Consider the following 21,535-nt stretch of genomic DNA (forward strand, 5'->3'; position numbering starts at 1 on the left):
GCCTTGGTGGGGAAGGCAGGGAGAGGCACAGACACATCTGGGGCAGGTGGGGTTACCCAGATTGGAGTGTTTGCACTCAAAACCCGCAGCTGGGACCCCGGGGCCTGCCCTGCCAAGCCACATCACTCAGCTGGAGGACAGAGGCAGCCCCAAAGGGAGCGTGGTGGGCATCAGCACTGCCCCAGCGAGAAGGGAGCAGTCCCAGCACAAGGCTTCTGAGTCGCCAACCTCTCGGTCACCTCCTCGGAGCACTTTCTGATTCGTTAACTCTCCGTCTGCACAATCAGGTGCCACCAATACAGGGAGGAAGAGAAGAGCTTCTTGCAATCATCTGAGATTAGGAAGAAGTCCTCGTGATTTATCTTTTCTTAAACCAGATGCATGAAGAAAATCATGCGGCGCGCACCACAGACCTCCTGCGTCTCTCCAAATATCCCCAGGCTACTTGCAAGTATCGGGACTTGCAGACATGAAGATATCCAGCAGCAGAAAGCCCTCCGAGGAGACCTGGGCCTCCCCAAGGACACAGCTGACTCCAGACTTCACTGCAACTTCCACGCCACACACGCCTAGCCCTGGCCCGAGCCTGCGTGCTGCCTGGGAGCTGAACCCTTGCGTCCCACCTGCCCTGGGGACACGGCGATGTTCTTTGAACCAAGGTGGTGAGATGGGGCACAGCACGCAGCTCAGGGCAGGATGGAAACGCCACAGAAGACACCATTCTGATACGCTGTGGAGTTACTTATCCCACCCTTTTTTTCTTTTCCAGAAGGTAACGAGCTGAGCAGGAAGCAGCCCTGCCCGCTGAAAAGCAGCTGAGGAGGGGTCTGCCCCCCCCCAGCCTCCCCTTGCCTTTTGTGGTTAAACAAAGTGGTTTCAGAGGTTGAAGCCCCAGGAGAATGCTCTGAACAAAGTGCAAGGATGCTCTTTTGGCTTTGCTCGGTCCCTCCAGACCCGCAGGGTTAATCTGCAGGCTTCAACTGCCTCCTGCAAGTCTCGCTGCAGTCCCTGCTCTGCCCAAGCTCCTCCTTTCTTCTACACCTCTACAAAATTCCTAACAGGACTTCCCCCTCATCAGCCCTGTACCCAGACAGGCCGTCCCTCCATCCTAGCTCTGCTCCAGGCACCCAGTTTTACCCAAAACCCAACCAAACCCTGTGGGATTCAAGCCACATCCCCGGGCTGCTGGGACTGGTAACCCAGCGCTCTTCCACCAGCGGGACCGCATGCAGAAAGCTCAGAACTGCTCCTGAAGCTGCTGGAGAAAACTGCACTGCCCGAAATTCCCCCGTGGTGACTGACCTGGGAGAGCAGCAAGCAGAGGTGCAGCAAGTCAAGGCTCTCGCTGCAAGGGCTCCACTCAAACCACTCTGGTCCCCAACCCACCCGTGCTCTGCATCAATTTGGCACCTCCTGCCTTGCACTGCAGGCGATGCTGCAGCACGAGGCCACGGTGCAGAGGCACCCGCAGGCTCCAGCAGGGATGGGTTTTAGGTGTCCCACCCCAGCCAAAGCTGCAGGCAGATCCTGCTCCAGAGAAAAGCATCTCACGTCAGCACACAAAGGGTTAAAGCAGGGAAAGCTCCGCGCAAAGCAATATTCTCTCATATTCTTGTTTTTTTTTGTTTTTTTTTTTTCCCCTTTGGTAAGTAACAGCACAACAAAATAATGTGTTTGGAAGGCGCGCGCTACCTCCAGCTGAGCAGCGGCAATTAGGAAAGCAAAGAGGAGCAATCTTCAAGGAGAACGCTTTGGGTAAGGAGGGCGTCCTGACATTAGTGCCTTCCTATTATGAAACAGAAAATTGGCTCCTATTGGTTACGGGCAGAAACGGTGCCTGTCCGCAAGGGAGGAGAAACAGAAAAAGAAACCAGGAGATGTTCCTCCACGCTCCCTGCAGCTGCGGAGCTCTGCAGTCGTCCTGGCCAGGCAGTTCGTCGGCGCTAATTAGAGCAATCCAGCATGAATTAACGGTGACCATACGTGCACGGGAGCGCAGGGGGATGAGCGGCAGCGCTCCAGGCAATTAGGGTAGGATGGAAATGCTCCAGCGGAACAACTCGCGTTGGGTTGCTTTACCTATCTAAGGTGACATTTCCCATACCGGGTTTTTCCTCAAGCTGAACGTGAGGGAGAATTTACCGGCCAAAGAACGATTCCTCAGCTACAAAGGAGTCTTTGCTTTGTTGTTTTTGCACTCAGTTTCGTCCACACCAGACAGCCGTCCTCATTGAAATTCTCCTCTGACCCGCTGCTCTGGGACACGGGTTGGAAATCTGTGCCAGCAGTGACCTTGGGGTCACCGTACCGGTGCTCGGGGGGAGAAGGGCTAGCAGCCCTGCCCCTGAAGTGCCCAGGGGAGTGGGGATGGGGACTGAGAGCGGGGTCACGGCTGCAGACCTCGGATGGGAGCGTGGGGAGCGCTGCGGCTGGATGTGGGAGCCAGGGGCCAGGCATGACCGCGGGAAGGGGTCCAGAAGGGGAAGCAGGCTGAGCTGGGAGCTGGCAGGAGCCGGGGAGATATTAACGTGGGCAGAACAACAGAAACTACCGAGCTGGAATTAAAAAAAAAAAAAGAAAAAAAAGGAAAGGAATGGTGGCAGGTGAGGGGGGCAGGAAAATCAAATGCCTCGAGACAGCCCATTTTCATCCAAAACGTTTCCAAGTGTAGTGCAATTGTAAGCAGCTGAGAAGATCTACAGCAGCGAAGTGCTAAGTAGCCTTACTAAAAGGCAGAGCTGGTAACACAACCAATTATCAATACACATTCGCAGCAGCAACAGTATAATCGAAGAAGCAGATCTGATACCGCCTCAGAGCATTCATTCTCTAAATTCGCTTGTTTGCCTTGCTCCCGAGGCACAACAAATGATGCTCATCTCTGCTATTAATTCCCTCTGAGCCTATACATCCAGCGAGCTGTCAGGGCTTACAGCAAGCATTTGCCACTTCCCAATTCCCTGGGCGGGCACCCAGCGCCGTGAAACCCCTGGCACAACACACCTAAAAGGACGGGTCCTTCAGGGGAGGGAGGCCACAGACCAAAGAGCATCCCCTCAGGGCACGACAGCCCCGTCCCCTGCACCCTGCCTGCACCAGAGGTGGGGCTGTGCCATGGCACACCCTACAAAGGCCAAACGCCAGAAAAACAAAAGGTTTTTTCCCCTGGGCATCGTTACGGGGCAGCAGGGGACAGCGATATCCTCCTGCTCAGAGGGATATTTCAAACTCCTGCAGCCAGACCCGCGCTGATCAGCTTCATGTAGTGACCCAGATACGGTCTCTGCAAAGGGAATTGGTTGCTGCAGCAAAGACTGCAGCAGGACACCCTCCCCTGGAGGCCCTGCCTGCTCGGCCACTCACCCAGTGCCTCTCCTGGGCCTTTGGGATCCGGTGGTCCCCACCAGACGAGCGGCAGCCCGGCCCTTGCCAAGTTTCACCCCGCTTCTCGTGGGGTCCTGCCATTTCCTTGCCGTTCAAGGTATTACTGAGCAGCAGCAGCGGGAGCCCTGCAGCAAACTGGCTCGTGCTTGGCTGCACGGAGCTGACCCCAACAACAAAGAGCTCTGGGAGCTCACCCCAGCCTCTCCCCGAGGACACGGCTCCACCAGCATTTCCCCGAGTCCTGGGGCTCCCCTCGGGCAGCCGGATCCTGCAGAGGCCGCGCTGCCCCTTGCCACCTCCTCTGCCTTGTCCTTTGGCTGCTCCCAGCCTGCGGCTGTGCTCGAGAGGGAGAGCAGGAAGCAAACAGCTTGACATTTACTCACCCCATCTCCCTCTCCTCGCGCAACGCCACTTCCCTGCTGCGCTCCTTCCTTCCTTGCACACACCTGATGCAAAGAGCGCGCCCTCCGAGCAGCTCTCCACTGCTCGCCTGCAGAAACGGGGCAGGGAAACGTGCAGTCAGGCTGCTCCTCAGGGATGGCCGGCTACAACTGGAGCAAACAAACCACAGAACTGTCTCCATCCCTCACTACAGAGCCTGCTAACGGGCAGCAGCAGCACAGGGACAGACAGGAGGGCAGCCACCCACCCAGGGACAAAGGTGGCACCAGCTCCTGCGCTCCCGTCCTGCCTCGCATGGCACCGGCACCCACAGCTCCCATCCTCCAGGATCACGAGCCTCTGGGGATGAGAATCCAGGCATGCCAGCCCCGAAATGGGCCTGAGACTGCTACGCACAATTTAGCAGCTAGACAGGGATAAAGGGCTATGCGCGGTTAGCCTGGATTATATAAAACCTCTCCTGGCCTGGGAAGCTGCTTTCAGCCTTCAGCAGCCCTGGACAGGGAGCACTCGGCCTGATAGAGCTGCCTGGGCATCTGCAAAGACTGAATCTGCTGCTGGGTTATCCAGTAACACCCAGCTCCAAATCCGGTCTTCTCCTTTCAGATGAAGCGCCTTGAAAATAACTCATCACGTGGCTGAAAACACCAGGGCTCCGCCAGGATGCCCGCTCTGCCCAGGCGTTTCTTGCACCCCCAGGGTGCTCGGATGGCGTGGGTCTGGCTGCCAGGCCAGGGCTCGAGCCCACCGCAGCCTGCTGTGCTAACAGTAAGAGGGAGAGAGCAGCTACAGGATCCCCCAGCCAGACCCAGATGCGTTCAGAGATCACACGATCTCTAAAAATATACGCACGTGCAGTACACCAAAACATGACGAACAAGCCAAAACAAAAAATAGCCTGATCTTTGACTCTAGCTGTTCTCTCGGTGATCCAGCACAGAAAAACAAGCTTTAGAAAGGAAAGTAAAGTATTTTTAAAATACATCTGAACAGCTTTCCTTCAGGATATATGCAGAAGAGTTTAACCAGTTTCATTAAACCACGTCCATACAGAACAGCTGTAAATCTTCAGATCAGCATCACTAAAATTGTACCTGGAATACCCCAGGAGGGATGCTCTCGTGGATGAAGATGTGCTGCTCTGCTGTATTTCATCTTTATGCTGTTCCTATCAGGACTGGTACTGCACTATGGATCATACCCCATTTACCCAATTGTCACCACCAGAATAAAATTATGTTGTACCAAAGCAAGGGATATATCAGATCAAAAGGTACATTGATAAAGCAGTGCAAATCCTTCCACGTGAAGCTCTTCCACAAATGCACGCTTGATTTATATCGGTTCAACTCAACTCAATTTCCTGCCGGTTTACCTATAAGCAAGGATTAAAATCAATTTCGGAATGGGTCATCAGTTTAACTACAAAAAAAGTCAAAGAGCTCCTTTGGGCAGGCAGCACGCGCCCTGCTGGAGCACCACGCTGCACCCAGCAGGACAAGGGGCTCAGGAGGAAGGGGACACCAAAGGAGGGCCAGGAGGAGACGGGGGAATGGGGCAGGAGGCGTGGTGGGGCAGGGGCTGTGCTGGGAACGATGGCTCTGCAGGGCACGAGGATGAGATGAACCAGAGATGAGGAAGGTTAGGGAAAGGCTGAGCAAGAACCTCTTCTGCTTCTCAGCTGGCCCCCAGGCTCTGCGTGCGGCTGCACCTCTGCCTTTCTCCTCCGTTGCTGGGCCTTTTAAAACTTCTGTTTTCCTTTTTGTTCCTTCTTCATTTCCAAGGTTGTTGAGGACACTGAAATTGCAAAAGCCAACCCCGACCTGAAAAGGGACCTGGCCTGACAGAGTTCCCTGGCAGCAAGAGGGATGAGGAAGGGACGGCGCTGCAACAGGAGAGGCTGGAGGGCACCTTCCCCAGCAGCCGTGCATCTCCTCCTTCCCTGGGAGCACCCCGAATACGTGCAGCTTCCTTGCTTGGCACTGGGCAACCCCAGCCCCGAAGAGCCTCAGATCCTCGGAGACGGGACCTGAAATCAAAACCCAGGCCTCCTTCCCAAAACAGCTCCACCTTCTGCGCCAGAGAAGCTGCCGCCTCTCGTAGGGAGGGCTGTGGAGAAAGGCTGAGCCCTCAGCACGAAGGCTCTCGGCCGTATTTTGCAGGCTGTTCTTCTGCCTAAACACAAATGAAAGCGACGTTCACCTCGCATCGCCTGCTCTTCCCAGGGCTGGCTACCACAGGCGGCCACAGCTCTCGGTGATGGAAACTCCGGATAACTCCACTGACGTGGCGTTAAACCCAACCTCGTATTAGAGGTACGGCGATTGCAATCTAGGCCAGCACACATCAGCAAACAGCAACAGTCACCCCTACAGCTTTCTGCAGTGTAATGATGTATTAAAAAAAAAAAAAAAAAGCAGCACTTTTAAAAATAGCAACTTTGCAATTCTCTTTATTTACCTTTTGATGTAGGTTTTGGGGCTCTCTCTGATCTTCAGGGATTCGTGTTTACAAGCTTTTCTCCCTAATCTCCAGCACTAGAAGCATTTCTGTAAATCCACAGACACTTGGGAGCAGGGCTGGAAGAGACCCGTGCCTAATCCATCCCTCCGGCTCACTCGGGGCCGACCCAGCCCAAAGCCCTGCTCCTACCCACTGCGAGGCAGAGCCCAGCGACCCAGCTGATCTCCTCCAGCATTTTCCCCGCCAGCCTGTTGGAAAGGTGTGAGCAATGTCTAATATGAAGTCCTGCTGCTGGGGCAGAGGCTCGTTAAGTTTTGCCGTATCCCCACGGGAGATGGAGAGTAGATTTGTAGACAGTTTTCTTCCACGCATTGCCAAGTTTATCCCTTCTCCTGTTGGTGCTCCCTGAGCTAGCAGGGTGGGGCGAGAAACGGAGACTTAAACAAAAATACCCCAAATACCTAGAGATTTACTTAACAAGGTGACCACCTGCTTCAGTTTTCAGCACTGTCACTGGAGAGGTGTAGGGCAGGATGGACATGCACCCACATAGATCCCACAGGATCTCTCCTCTGAAGTCAACCTCCAGAGAGCCAACATCTGAATGGAGAAACTCGATGAAAAGACCTAGAAACCTCTGCAGCATCACGGAAAAGAGGGCTGGAAGGGATCACATCAACCCGTGTAGTCCCAAGCTCCTCACACACCCCAGCTGAAGGCAGTATGGATGTGTCATTTCTAACCTAGCTATCGCTGTTACTCCTACCGTGTTTCTCTGAGCTGTTCTTTAGGTCGCCCAGGGATGGAGATTTCACCGCTCTGTAAGACAAAATGCTCTCCGATGTCCCACGATCTCACTCGAAAACGTCTTATGATGCCTAATTTGAAAGTCCCTTGCTGCAATTTAAAACAATGTTCTTGGTGGAAAGATCCAGAATTAATGAAGAACAGGCACTTCTGCCTCATGCTGCTGTGCCCCATTACGTACTCAAGGATTTATGTCCCACTTCGCTTCCTACTCTTGTAGGCTAACAGCCTCGGTTGCTTTTGTTCTTTCCCCACAAGGCAGCGTTTTCCATTCAGGTGTCTTGGGTTAAAACACCACCGAAGGCAACAAGTAGGACATGCAGTTGGTTGATTCTTCGCCAGGGTGCTGTTCAGAGCAGCCCACCAAAATGTTACCTGGGCACCCACCAAAGCTGGGTGCCTTCCTCATCGTCACACCCAAAATATGTGATTATGGCAGTGAAAACCTGCAGAGGTCAGCCAGGGGCAGCCGTTAGCCCCAGCCTGCTGCTGCAGCCCCCTGCTGCAGGCTGTGCCAGCACACGGCCCCGCAGAGCCGTGTGGGTGCAGCTGTGACTTCCCAGCCCTGCCAGCCTGCTGAGGAGCCCTTCAAATTGATGGGAAAATACAGCCCATGGACCCACCTTTCACAGACCCCAGGTTTATGGCACACGGGGGCTCAGGCTGCAGGCAAGAAAGTCCTGCCAGGTCTGTGCCAAGAGCGATTGTCTGACACTTAGGGAAGGGAGAGGGGACCGGGTCTGCCTGCCCTGCGCCACGCGCACGGTCCCGCCTTGTCTGTAGGATCTTGGGCAAATTCATCTTCTCGTGTCGGGACTTCTCAGTGACAACACTCCCGACCTCCCTCTTTGGAAATATCTATCATTAATTTTTGCCAAGTGTTGCAGAAGCCTTAGAGGAAAGGCAGCACACGAACACAGAGTACTGTTATTCCATCGGGAGCCTCCAGGGACCGAAAGGCGCAATAAAGCTACGAGCAGAAACAGAGCTCTTGGACGTCTCCAGCCAGAGCCACAAAATACCGGCAGATCTTCTCAGTTCTTCCCATCAGCATCAGGGAGCGTGCACGTGGCCTCTCATCACGCACCCAGAGCGATGGCCCTGCCACTTGGATCTAAGATAACACAACCAGGGGAGAGCAAATTGGGATGGATTCAGATCCACCCTGCACAGGAAAACATCTTGGAACTGCATCGGGCAGCATGCACAGGGAAGTATTAGTCTCCTGCTGTTCCAACAGAAAGTTAATCAGGGACAGAAATTAATCCCTCCTGACAGCATGCTGCCAATTTCTGATTTCATCCCCATTTGCTTGTGGCTTATCATCAGGGGAATGGGAAACTTGTAGCACAGACAAGCCCGCCACGTGCCTCCTCCTCTGGTAAAGGCTCACGCCCGCCAGCCACGGCTTCCCTTGCGCTCAGAGCACCACGTACCTGCTGTGTGCGTGCGATCCCTCACACCCTGCACACTCACCCATCGCCACGCAGGCGGGCACAGGAGGAGAGCTGTGTTTGTGCCCTGGGTAACCTGCGTGCCCAGCCACCAGCTTCACTCCGGTATGGTGGGAGGGAGGGGGGAGAACAAGAAGCAGGAGAAAGAAATCCCCTCCGTGGAGGGACGGTGCCAGAAGAGCAAAGTGGCATTTACAGATCGTAAGCATCTCCCTCTCCCACTCTCCGCCCCCTTGCCCAGGATGTTAATTAGCGTTCCTTAGATGACAGCAGCAACACGAGCAGCTCCAGCCACTGTAAAGGCAACCTGGTGGCGAGTTCCTCCAGACGAGGCATTTGAACTGCAACAGGGAGACGGCTGATAGCGATGCAGCAGGCGCCTTCCCATGCCACCCTGTAACTCTCCTCCCAAAGCGAAGCAGCGAGCTCTACAACAGCCACTGCTGTTTTCCCGGGCCGTGGGACCCAGCCTCCTGCTCACCCCACAGCAACTTCTCCCAAGCCAGAGGATCCCAAACGGGGCCCCGCAGCACGGCACCAGCACCGTGCTCACCCCTGTGCACCCCAAAACGTCGCCGCTGCCAGCCAGCCCGAGGGCTGCCCTGTAGCAGAGGTTAGCCAAGGAAAAGCAGGTTGGGAACTCTACCCCCAAAACAACAGCACTGACTGCTTTCGTGTCATAAAACCAGACACTGATATAGACCACAAATATCTCTGTGTGTTCAGGTGATCAATAGACATCTTAAAGGATCGCCAGATTTTCACCACAAACGTTGCAATGGGACACGTGCCTCACAATTCACCTCTCCGCCTAACGCCACTCCCTTCTCCACCACTTGTAAGTCTCCTCACCCAACTTTAATTCCTGCCAAAACGAGGAACTCGGCAACATCGCAGCGCCCCGTGCAGCACACCCGAACGACGTGCCGATGGGCAGACAGACAGACGGACAGCACATACGCTGCCATCTCCAAAAAAAGGGTGCCAGCACAACCCCGGATCTCAAAAAAAAACCCACCATCAGGCTGAGGAATTTCACAACTAAGTGGTTTTGCATGAGGCTGGCTTGATAGGACATAATTGACTCTTGTTGCAAAGAATTAAGTGCTCTCAGAAGAGATGTCCATTTTAATGCCCTTTTTTTAAATATAATTTTTTATTCTTGCCAATGAATTAAGCCAAGATAACACCAAGCAGTTCCCAGATGAGGCTGATTGTCGAGCAGATGAGGATTTTATCGATATATTTCTTCCATTTTTCTTTTATGCTCAACTTGGAAAAATAATAATAAAAAAATGCAAGCAACCAGAAATGCCTTTTCCTCCTTGAAAACGCATAGAGCAATCTCTCCAGGAGATTCCTTTCCCAGCTATATTCATTATTGCTGCCTCTGCATGGCTTCTAGTTATGTGTGCACTGGAAGAAAAAGGGGGAAAAATGCCCAAATTCACAGAACTCCTTTATTACAACCTCAGGATGCTTCTGTGAACGTTTTAAATAAAATGACCCGTAAACCTTTAAAGCGATTAGCAGTTTGCTAACATGAGGGGCAAATCAGACCAACACGGAAGAGCAATGCAGGGTTCTCCTAGGCACAATGTGCTCGTCGTTTCCTTTTTCTTTCTCCCCTTCCCTAAATAGAGGAACTCCTCCACTTTGTCCTCACCTCCCTACAAGCCCACTGCCCTTCCAGTTCAGGGACTCGTGTCCGAGCCCGCCACGGACTTTCCTTCCTGAAGCTCATTCCTCCGAGCTGCAGAGCACACGTGCTCCGGATCTCGACTTGCTCCAAAAATCCCTCATGCGCAGCCTGGAAATGTCAGGCTCTGCGGCTCCTGCCATCGCTTCGCTGGGTTCCTAACGTTTCCTCGGCCCCTCCCGTGCCCTCCTGCTCGAGGGCTCCCTTCTCATCTCTTCAGCTCATGGAGCAGAGAAACCAAAGGCTCTGGAGGTGACCGTGCTGGCCCACAGGCCCCTCTTGCTTCCCAAGGAAGAAGGGCAGGGGATGTGCTTGCTCCTGAAACATTTCACAGGACAATTTCTGCAGCACGTAGGTAGGAAAAGAAGAGGAGAAGGCAGGGAGAAGAAACCCGGGCTGGGAGGCAGGGCGGAGCTGCTCAGGAATTCAGCACAGCGTGCAGGGCCAGGCTGGACAGCTGCTGGGGCCGAGCTGCGGAGTCTCACACAGCAGATGGTCAAGGAGCTGTGATTTGCAGGTAATCTAATAACCAAGTCGTGAGAGTGGCGAGGAGATGAGCCGCGGGGTCACCAGGGGTTGGCACGCTTCCTCCGTTTCTGTAGGAGTCATTGGACACTGCGAAGCAAGGACCTTAAGTGCCTCGCTCACGGCTCCAGCCCCCAGCAGCTTCCTAAGGAAGAAATGACCGCAGGGCACAACCCGCAGCAGGAGCTTCGCCCGTGCCCGTGGACCGAGACGCGGTGGGACCGCTGCCACCAAAGGGCCGGCCATGTCCTTCCCCCTCCCCATCGCCACGGCTCCTGGTGCCCGGGCAAGCTGCAATAAGGCTGCTCAAGCCACCGATCCAAATAAACAACCCCATAAAAATTGCCAGCTGGCCATCAATCACACCACACGGGGCACGCCGTGCCAGCCCCGATCCCTCACCGCGACGGGGGCAGCTCCCGCAGCTTGTGCCACCGCTCCAGGTACAGGAGACCTGCGGTACCAGCGAGGGGGGAGGCGAGAAGGAAGACAAAACCCCCAAAAAACGGGACAAAAGCCCTCCAGTGAAAGCAGAAACCACTTTTCTAGAAGTGCTGAAATGCCAGCACTCACTCACTACAGCCCCCAACAACAAAAAACCCTGCTCAGATATTTTTTTTTATTAACTGTCACAAAATGATGTAATGCATATAGTGTAATTATGCTTAAGTGCTTTCCATGTTAAATGTCATTTCAGTTATCACTTTTTAAATGCAATTTTTATTGAGTGCACAATAATAATTTAGCAAGTAAACAGGCAAGTTACAAGAAAAGAGTGGAAGTGCAGGGGGAGGTGGGAAAGCCTCAAGTGTGACAATGAAATGCACTGGGGTACGTGGAGCTGTTACTTCTGAAAGCCTGGAAAGAATTATAAAAAAAGCCATAAATTACAAGGTTGCAAAATGCAATAAATTACAGCCTCTACAAAAGGCAGATAATGGAAATGAGAAAGGATAGTGGGAAGGGGGAGGGATCTACATAATTTGTCACCACTGACCCCAGACATCTGCACAGGCTGCACAGCAAAGAGCACCAGCAATATTTGGGTATTTCTGACTCCTCGCACACACCAGTCCCCAGAGGCCAGCAGGGGGTCAGATTTAGGGACAATTCCCTCAATTGGCATAAACACAGGAGTCTTCCTCACGGAAGATGCATTTTCCCCAAACCTCATGCTCTTCCTGGCACCAAACGTACCTAAGGCAAACCAGGAGAACTTTAAGCAGAGGACCACCAGCCCTGAGCTTTGTCGAAGCTACAGGCAAACTGTTTGCCAAGCCGATGGGAAGGGCTGCAAGCAAGTGCCGAAATGCTGAGCAGGGAGGGGCACTCTCTTTGCAGCAAAGGTCCTGCTGGACATCAGGCTGTCCCTAGCCCCGCAGCACACCTGAGATGTGGCAAAGGGCAAGAGAGCCACGGACAGACTGGAGAGAGCCAAGGAAGGGCCACAAAGATGCTGAAGGCACCGAATGTCCCTCCTGGGAGGAGAGGCTGGGAGAGATGGGATTGAGCCTGGAGAAGAGGCTCAGGGGGAGCTCGTCTGTGTCTCAAATCACTCCAGGGGAGGGAGTGAGGAGGATGGAGCCAGGCTCTTGGCGCTGGGTGGCCCTGCTGGAGCACCAGCGGGGCACCAGGTGGCCTCCAGGGGTCCCTGCCAGCCTCGGCCATGCTGCGAGCCTGCGACCAGCGATTCACCCACCTTCCAAATCCCTACGATCGACCACAGCTTTGGCATAAACGGGCGAAGCCAAGGCGGCAGCAAGCAGAGAAGACCGACTGCACGGCAAGACAACGCCAAAGCCGCTTGGGAGACAACGCCGAGCCACGCTGCAGGAGCGCAGGGCGCGTGTGGGCACCGTGATGCCGGGTGCAGGAGGCACAGCTCCCCGCCGGTTCCACGGCCGGCTGCGTCCCCAGGTTGGGGTTTCAGGCTCTTCGAAAGCAAACTGCTGACAGGAAGGAAAACCCACCGGAGTAAAACCAACAAACAAAACGCAGGCAGCCAAGTTCTGAGAGCGGAGATGAGCAGGATCTTAATCTCTGGAAAATTAAGTCGGAAGAAAATGGAACAGGCACAGATTTTGGCTGACACAGAGCAACCTCCTTTCGGGAGTGCGTCTGCCAGGTTTGTTTGATTAAAACTTTTCAGGATGGAGAGATACGGCTGGGAAGGGGAGTGTGTTCATTACCGCAGCGAGAGTGAGGAGGAGGAGGGAGCCCACTGTTGCTGCAGGACCGTTTTTAGTACTAACACTAGCAAAGAGTCCCAGCGGATGGACGTAAAGGGAATTTGCAGGTTATTATTTCACTCCCCAGGGACTGTGCTTTTTGTGTTTGTTTTTTTTTTTTTTTTCCAGTAACTTGATGCAGGGTCCAAGGTGCCCACCTGAGCTCTGGGCTTACACCACAAGCTCTGAACAGCCTGGCAGTTGATTGTACCACCTCCAGGCCTCAGGGGAGAGGCACTTGGAAGGGCTCGCTGAGCCTAAGATGAGGTTTTACGCCTGCAGTGGCAAGCCCTGGACGCTCCTCAGCCAACGGCGAAGGGGTAGGACAGGCTGAACACTGCCAATGGCTCCTCAAGGGCCTTCTTGAAATGAGATTGGCAGGGCTCTGCCTCGCTCCCAATCTGTCCACTCTTTTCGCTCTGCCCGATCCAAGCACCACCTTCTGAACCCCAGCAGCAGAACCGAGCCGTGGCTTCTCGTGTGCTGGATGCGAGCTCCTCCCGTGCCCACGTGCTGGGTGCGAGTCGCTGATCAGGGCAGGGCGAGCAGGGAGCAGCAGGTGCCAGGCTCCAGCACTTTTTTTTCCCCAGCAGGAGCCGAGCACCAGCACTTGCCCTGAATTGAAAAAAAAATAACCATGAAAAAAGATGTGTTTCAGAAGAACAGGGGGAAAAGGGTTTAAAGGTTTCCAAAAGAAACAGCAGAAGGTTGAAGGGAATGCAGTTTCCATGAGAAGGACTGAACCCCGGGGTCTGAGCAGCCCAGCTCTGCAGGACTCGGCCCTGCCACCCTCTCCTCCAACAGAGCAACTCGCTGCCTGCCCCAGTGCCGCTGCCACAGGGCCCCGCTTGGCTCCTCTCCACCAGCCCTCCCTCGGCCCTGCTTCCAGGAGAGCAATGAACAAGGACAGGGCTTTCAGTGTCCCCTCGGCTTGTCGAGCTCATCGGCGCTGTGATGCCAAGTGGAACAGAGTCACTGAACTTTACCAGAGACGCCCGGGGGCGATGCCAGCGCCGGCAGCGCACGCCAGCCTCTCCTGCGGACAGCCCCGCTGTTGACGCTGGCGGCCACAAGGTCGGGGTGCTCCTCTGCTCACAAGTCCCACCAGCCTTGAGGCTAACGGGAGCCAAAATGCCAGCCAGGATCCCCCCAGTAGGACCAGTGCCCAAACCCACCCCGGTTCCTTCATTCCCCACATCTCTGCGCCATCCTTGGCTTCGTCCCCGTGCGCTAAGCACCACGAGACGTCCTGCAGTCCTCCGGGCAATCGGCCCCAGCGCTGCTGGTTTCTCCCAAGCCTAATGGGCCGGGATAAAGCAAAGCCTGTCTTTTTTTTTGCTCTTGCCCTGCTCTTTGCCTCCGCAGCACACAGACCTCTCTGCGCACGGCCAGAAGACTGCGAGCCTGTCGGAGAAATGTGCTCTGCACCCCTCTGCCTCCAACCTGTGTGGGCAAAAAAGGGATCTGATCGTTTCATTTCACGCTGCCCTCCCAAAGCACTCCTGTACCCCCAGGTGAGGTTTCCGAGGCTTTGGTACCCACTCTGGGATGGGATTTTTACAAGGTTTCCACATGAGCGATGAATCCTAAATAAGGAATAGGGCACAGACAGGTAGAAAACCCACCACATCCCAATAACCCTAAGCCTGGCCCCTACCTCATGTCTTTGACCATGATTTGTTCCCACAGTGTTACAGCAACTAGAAAATGAGGCCAGTTTTGGTTTCTTGTAGGCCTGGCACTACAAATTCCCACCAGCCTCCACCCAAAGCTGCTCAATTCCTCTCCCCTCTCTTTTTTTTTTTTCCTTTTTTTTTTTTTCCCTGCCTGTGTCCAGCTCTCCCTGAAACATCACATGGACAGAATCATCCCACAGCTCCTCATTTTGCGACACAGTGAGTGACGGCCCCAAAGCAATCAAAACCGAGGGCACGGGGCAGGAGAGCAGGTGAGTCCCGCAGCAGGCTGCCCCCAGCCGCGGCCGGCCCCTCCAAGCACCTCCCCAGCACGGGTACAGATGGGGGCTGCTGAACGTCCCCATCAAAGCGAGCAGAAATCAATGATGTGCCATTCAAGCCCTTGAGATAATCCTATCTAATCAAACAGACCCGGAGAAAACAGCATCTTACGGGCCATAAAACACCAGAGGCTTATTCCCCTCATAAATACTGCGCCGACACCACCGCTGCGACAGCCCCCGTGGCTCTCCCTTCCTCCTCTCCCATCCTTCCACTTGAACGCTCGGCTGCTGACAGCTCCTAATGACTTGCACTCGGACGCAGCCCCGAACTGCCTAATCAGGGTTACGCTAACGAAGCAGCCGCCCCCCTGGCCTGACCCCCCCGGCACCTGCAGCAGAGCGTGGTGGGTGCGGCCGGTTCTCCTCCGCAGCCCAAACCAGGGCCTTGGGTTTGTGAAGCTGGGGGCTGCCCCCCGTCCCCAGCCCTCCTCCTGGCAGGACGAGGCCCTGTGAGGATGCAAAGCCACAGCAGCCCCGGCTGCTGGATGCTGACAGCCTGGTGCCAGCAGGCTTTTTCCAGCTGGGAGCATCCCGCGTGGTGCGGGCACGGCAGCTCTCCGACACCCGGGGCCGGTCTCACCCTGCCCTCTGACACTGCAGCTCTCTTCCACGCTCCTGCAGCTCCTGAAATTAACTTCGGCTGGTGAAATGGAGCAAAGAGTTAGGCCAAAAGCATCCCGTGGGGCTGAGCTCTTGCTCCCCGTGCTACTGACTTCACCTACAAATTCCCAGGAGCCTCCTAGCAGTGCCCAGTCTTTCCCTTGAAGAAAAACCCCTGTACTAAATAGAAACCCAGGAGGCAGTCTGGGGCCTGGGGACCCCCCTGCTCCTCCTGCAGGGCAGAGGAGCTTCCCCGTACCCAGAAGAGGCGAGGAGGGTGGGAACAGCAAAGCCGAGGGGAAAAACAAACCAACAAAGCAGTGCGTAATCTGCATATTTCGCCATTTGGCGGAGGGGATTTTTTAATCACTTAATAGTTTTAATCCTTTATCAGATGCCCATCTAAGAGGATTTCGCTGCACATACAAGATTTGGTACAAATTCATTTGCAGTAAATATACTCATTTAGGAAGTTTATTTCCCGCCTGGGCATCGAGCGGGGCGAGTTGGCTGCTGCTTGACAAATGCGGCGAGACCTTGCCGGACCCCCTCCGTGCCGCCTTTCTCCTGGTTTTTCCCAGCCAGCATCTCTGCTACAGGAGAAAAGTGACATCTGCCAGCGCAGGGACACCCAGGAGGACAGCTGAGGCACGGGCTGCCCCTCCAGAACGCTACCCGAGTCTCTCCAGCCTGTTGCTTGAGGGATAAAAGCAGAGGTGGCATTTGCCAAACAGCTTCACTTGTCCCCAGAGCAGCAGCAGCGATGGCCAGGGAGCAGCACCACGCTCCAGGGACTGTACGTCTGCTTCCCCGAAGCCAAAGGAGAACAAGTGCCCCTAAAACGTCCTCTCTTGTCCACAAAATCTGCTGTGAAAGTAGTTGCCCAGTAACAACTGTGTTCATTACAGCTCAATACCCGAGAGCAAACCGCGCAGCTGAAATCTCCAATTCTCAAGCTATCTTTGGGGAAGGAAATGGGAACAAATCCTAGGGTGAATGTACACCTCTCCGAGGCTCTTTTAATTTACCAGTGGCCAGCAGATATTGTTCACGTTATCAGAGCTCTGTGCTCCGCACGCACACAAGGCAACTGTCGTGGAGCAGTGAAGGCTCTCCGAACCGAATAAAATTCCTGGGCTATGACGATGCCTCTTTGAGATGGCTTAAAGCTACAGCCTGAGCCTGCTGCAGGGCAGATGGCTCCTGGGTTTTGTTTTTTTTTTCTCCCACTTCAACACCTTTTGCCACTGAGCATCTCAGCCACACCAGGCTTGAGAGCCAAGGGGCAGAGGGGGTGCCCTCAGCTCCTGCAGAGCCGCCGGCAAACTCCAAATCCCAAACGTGGGAGCAATTCTGGATGGATTTACACCAGGAGCTTCCACCCAGCAAGCTACTTCCCCTTCTCTGGGACACTGCTGACACAGTCCTGGATGCACAGTCAGCTTTCCAGACAAATCTCAGAGCAGATTTTTGTCTCCAGGGTATGCAAAGCCTGCTGCAAGCACTGCGGGGCAGAGATCTCCTCCCTGGGCAGCAGCGAGCACCACGCATGCTGCAGCCACGCGCAGCTCCTGCTGGAGCATAAGTAAGTCATAAAAATACTGTGCCCAGTTCGAGGCATAGTTAATTCAAACAAGCCCACCAGTTTTGACAGCTCAGTTCGAGTGCTCTGGTGCTTGAAATGCAAAATACAATATAGTCCATTACCCTGAGTCTGCAGAGAATTATATCTGGGTTTTGTAGTTTATTCAACAAATCCAATAGACTGATCCTATCCTATTCCCTGCGCCTTTAAGACAATCCAAGAATCTATTTGCTTTCCTCTTTCCACTTGGATGAGAGCAGTGATAAGTGCTTTGGGAGAGAGTGCCCACTAACATTTATTCACTGTCCAGCCGTGGCTGCAGCGTGCGAGCGCTGCCTGGGGCTCAGCAACACCCCTGCCCTGCCTGCTCACCCTCCCTAGCATTTTCTTAACCTTTACCTTTGCTTTTGGAATAACGAGGGCGTAAGGAGAGATCCCCAGGGGTCCTTTCCTTCTGCACCTCTCCAGCACATCTCGCTGCCCAGGCTCCAGCCCTGCTCACACGGCCCCTGCAGGTCCAGAAGGCTGACACCAAACCTGCAGTTTGGGGCTTTTACTTCCCCGCACAGATATACCTGATGCATTCCGGTAGCAATGTGCACGTGCCGCCTCCAGGGAATTTATTTTCCCCCTATTTGCCAAGATAAACAGCATACCAAGCATGAAGGGGGGAGGAGACAAGGCTGATTTAAGTGATTTCACTTTGCAATTTTCTGTGTTCTTTTTAAGTCGCTTATCCATTTCAGTGCTCAATATTCGGCTCTTTCCCTAATTAGAAAATCGCTAATCTGCTCTGAAAAATGTAAAAGTGAGCCTTGCTTACGTGCATTGCTTGGAATATGCGAGAGTGTTGGGTTTTGTGTTGCTTTCCAGCTCTTTTTAAAAAGCTTCTGGTGTCTCCAGCTGGCATCACTTGCTCAGGTTGATCCCTCCCCCGGTCCACACGCACCTAGAGCATCCAAGAAACGACTCCTGCTCAGCTCCTCGTGCCCGCACCAAGGCTTTGCATCCTCATCCTCTTCTCTGCCTGGGAGACGACTCCCAAGCAGAACACGACGTGTTTTTCACAGCACACCCCAAACGCCAGCAGCCCAGCAACTCTGGGCAGGTACAAGGAGGGGATGTGAAGAGGCACAAGAAGAGCGAAGCAGCCTGGCTGAGGATCCAAGCACAGAATTATTGGATTTGCATGCTGTTACACCCTCAGGACCACGTCTGGCGCCGGGCAGCAGTGAGAACGGGGCTGCTCCATGCAGAGCCAGGACCCGGGGGTGCCTGCAGCACAGCAGGGCTGGTGGGGACAGGTCCCACAAACAGCCTGAGGCACTGTGACAAGGCAGGGGCAGGATGCCCAGCCAAGAAGAGAGAGACAGAGCTGCAGAGACCACCTGCAACGTAGCTCCAAGGTCCAGGAGCCCCAGCCAGGGCCTGGGTACCATCCACCACCTCCTCTCCTCGCGTGCTGCTGCAGATCCCAGCCCATGTAAGCAGCGGCGGAGGCAGAGGCAGCCAGATCAGTCAGCCTAGCACAGGACTGAGAGCAAACTGGGGCTGAGCGATCCCAGCTCAGCACGGCCCCATGCATCAGGAATTCAAGACCTGCTCGGCGGTATAAATCTGGCTGTCCTGAAGGTCAGCAGCTGGTGGCCTTAGAGAGCAGCGTCTAGCCTGGGTGATTCATCACTACCCTTTCGCGGCAGAAATCCCATTAGCAGGTAACACGGGGAGCCCCGAGGGGCAGGCGCTGGTCAGGGGCAGTTCGACCCCAGCAGCAGCCCAGGGACCAGACCGTGGCTGCTCCCCTGGGGCCTCCCGGGCAGAAATGGCACCACCCCATCAGAGCACACAACCCCGAAACAAAACAGGCCCACAGTGCTGCTCCACCAGCAGCTGCCATCGTACTGAAGGAAAAAAAAAACACCCACGTGCTGCATAACCAGCAGTCGGGGAACAAAAAACCCAACGAGCTGGCAGCAGCTGGCCTGCAGAGCTCCCTGCCTCACCTCCAGTGGGCATCCCCAGCCCAAAGCAGTGCCCCCAGAAACCTCTCGGCTAGCAACGTGCCTGCGTAAGGGCTGCTACCTTCTGTCCTTTATCTTGGTTTGATTTTTAATCGCTAGCCCGCCAAGGCAAGAAAATCCTGCTGCCTGGGTATGTGCACAGCACAGACGAGGCATTAGGTGGCCAGGCGCTGTCCTTGCCGGGACACCTTGTGCTGCTCAGGCACGGCAGCTTCTCCTCGCCCTCTGCACCGCTCCTCTGAGCGCTGTCATCCTCGGCTGCCTGCACATTAACGCCAACAGCGGCTTGCCCTGCTCCAGCTTCCTGCTGTCAGCACCGGAGCTCTCACACCGGGCAGCTTCAGCTTTCCCCAATGAGCTTCTGGCTGCTCTTCTGCCCAAACCTGCCCTCGTGCTGCATGAGCTACCCCGGTGGAAGAAGTCACACAGATGTGCTACTGACAGTGCATCCCAGCACCTCGGAGCCCCCGTGTCACACCGTTTTCCCCCATGTCACTCAGTTTTCCCCTGTGTCACTCAGTTTTCACGGGGTGCTATCTGCCCACGAGCTTTTCACAACCTGCTGCTTTGCTGGGAGGAGAGAGCGACTTAAACAGCAGGTAAACAGTCACCCGCCCTATCGACAGGATCACCTGAGATATTTTGGGGAAAAAGGATGGGAAAGCTAAAACCCAGGCCCAGCGTGCAGACCCTGCACACACAGGCAGGTTTCCAGGACTCCTCTCCCACCCATATTGCTTGCGGGAGAGGAAGGGAACGCAGCTGCTGTCAGAAACCTTCCTAGCCAAACCACCCCGCTTCATTACCGTTTGTCACCTGCTCAGGGAAATCACTTGTCACAAAAATTTTCTTTCCCACTTAAAGACTTCAAACTCAATTTGCGGGCTGGCTCAGCAGGCTGCCGTTTCCCTTCGGAGCGGAGGGGCCGGGCACCGAGCTGCTGGGTGCAGCTGAAGGGCTAGCTCGGCAGGCACGGCAGCCCCACGGCTGCGAGCCCACGCTCAGAGTTTGGCAAGGATGAGGTGTGGGGGGCCGATGAGTCCTGACCGAAGCGAGGGCTGGTCAGGAGAAACGATGTGGGGAGGAGGCGTTTGCACGGCGGGGCCTGCTGCTGGAAGGGCTGGGGCTAGGCCGCAGCCCTCCCCACCACCCCATCCCGCCTTTCAGACATGAAATGTTGGAAATACCAAGCCTCCCTACTGCGGATCTACTCTAAAATTACTCCTGCTTACTGGAATTGCAAAGAGGGATTAGCAACAGCTACCCCGCTTGGTATCGAGCGGTCGGTGCTGCTCAGCCACACGGCAACGTCGCGATAGCACAGAGGCAAAACCATCACTAAGACTGAAGAAGAGTCCTGATTTCTCTAGGTTGCCTTTGCTCTAAGTAGCTGCACACGGTGGATTAGGTAAAATTAAACATGAATCTCGTTATTTGGGCATTCCAACAGGCTCTTCTTCGAAGACACCGTGGGCTCGAAGGCACTGAATCCTGCGGCAGGGCAAGCTCCACCTCAGCGCCCTGTGTCGCTCTGTGTGGCTGGGCACAGTTCCCCTCACCTCCAGGCACCAGCCAGCACCATCCTCCTCCTCTTCCCCAGAAATCCGGCAAAGATTTCAGGAAGAAAGGGATTTTAAAAGCATTTCATCATCAAAAGTTAAACCCACTTTCTCCAGCCAAGTGCTCTAGCAAGGCAAGCAGAGAGGACAGCGTTTTCTGCAGCATGTGGCTGCAAACTAAAGATTCCCGTTTTAGAAGAAGATCTGGTGCTCCCATGGCTCCAACACGTTCTTTAAATCCCCGTACCAGAGACTTACTCCAGCTCCTCTCTCCACAATGGATCTTTAACTTACTAGTAACCCCACTAAATTAGTTACACAAGCAACCAGTTCCCTTTTAATTGCTTTATAAGACAGCAGGTCTTCCTTTTAAACGGCTGATTAATTGCCACACTGCCCAATGCAAGGCTGTGATTCGCTTCTCTCTGCAGAGATTTCGCAGAGGAGCCCGAGGCTTCCACATAAAGGAAGGGATTGACACCAAAGAAAGTTGACTTGCGATCCAGCCAGGAGTGAAGCAGCCAGCAGCCCTGCCAGGTAGCCCTCCTTCCACCTCCCCCCCTGCAAAAGCTCACAGAAATAACAATGGCAACCCTCATTTTTCAGGCAAAATGCAACATCCGTCAGGGAGATAGGGCTCATTTAGTTTTTAATTCTTAATTTACCTACAGGTTAAATCCAGGCAGGGAGCCTGATGTTGGAATGAATTGATACAACTGTTTTAACACAATCCAGCTTCCTCCACAAAGCTCTTCCATCTCCTCACCCGCTGCCTAGGAGAGGGACCA

General features: G+C 54.5%; 1 protein-coding gene across 4 annotated transcripts in view; it reads right to left on the minus strand.

Annotated features, from left to right (window-relative positions):
• CACNA2D2 (calcium voltage-gated channel auxiliary subunit alpha2delta 2) overlaps positions 1–21,535 on the minus strand; it is a 168,781-nt gene that overhangs the window by 96,769 nt on the left and 50,477 nt on the right. The window lies entirely within an intron of this gene.

Source organism: Aythya fuligula, chromosome 10 (genome assembly GCF_009819795.1).
Source record: "Aythya fuligula isolate bAytFul2 chromosome 10, bAytFul2.pri, whole genome shotgun sequence".
NCBI lineage: Eukaryota > Metazoa > Chordata > Aves > Anseriformes > Anatidae > Aythya > Aythya fuligula.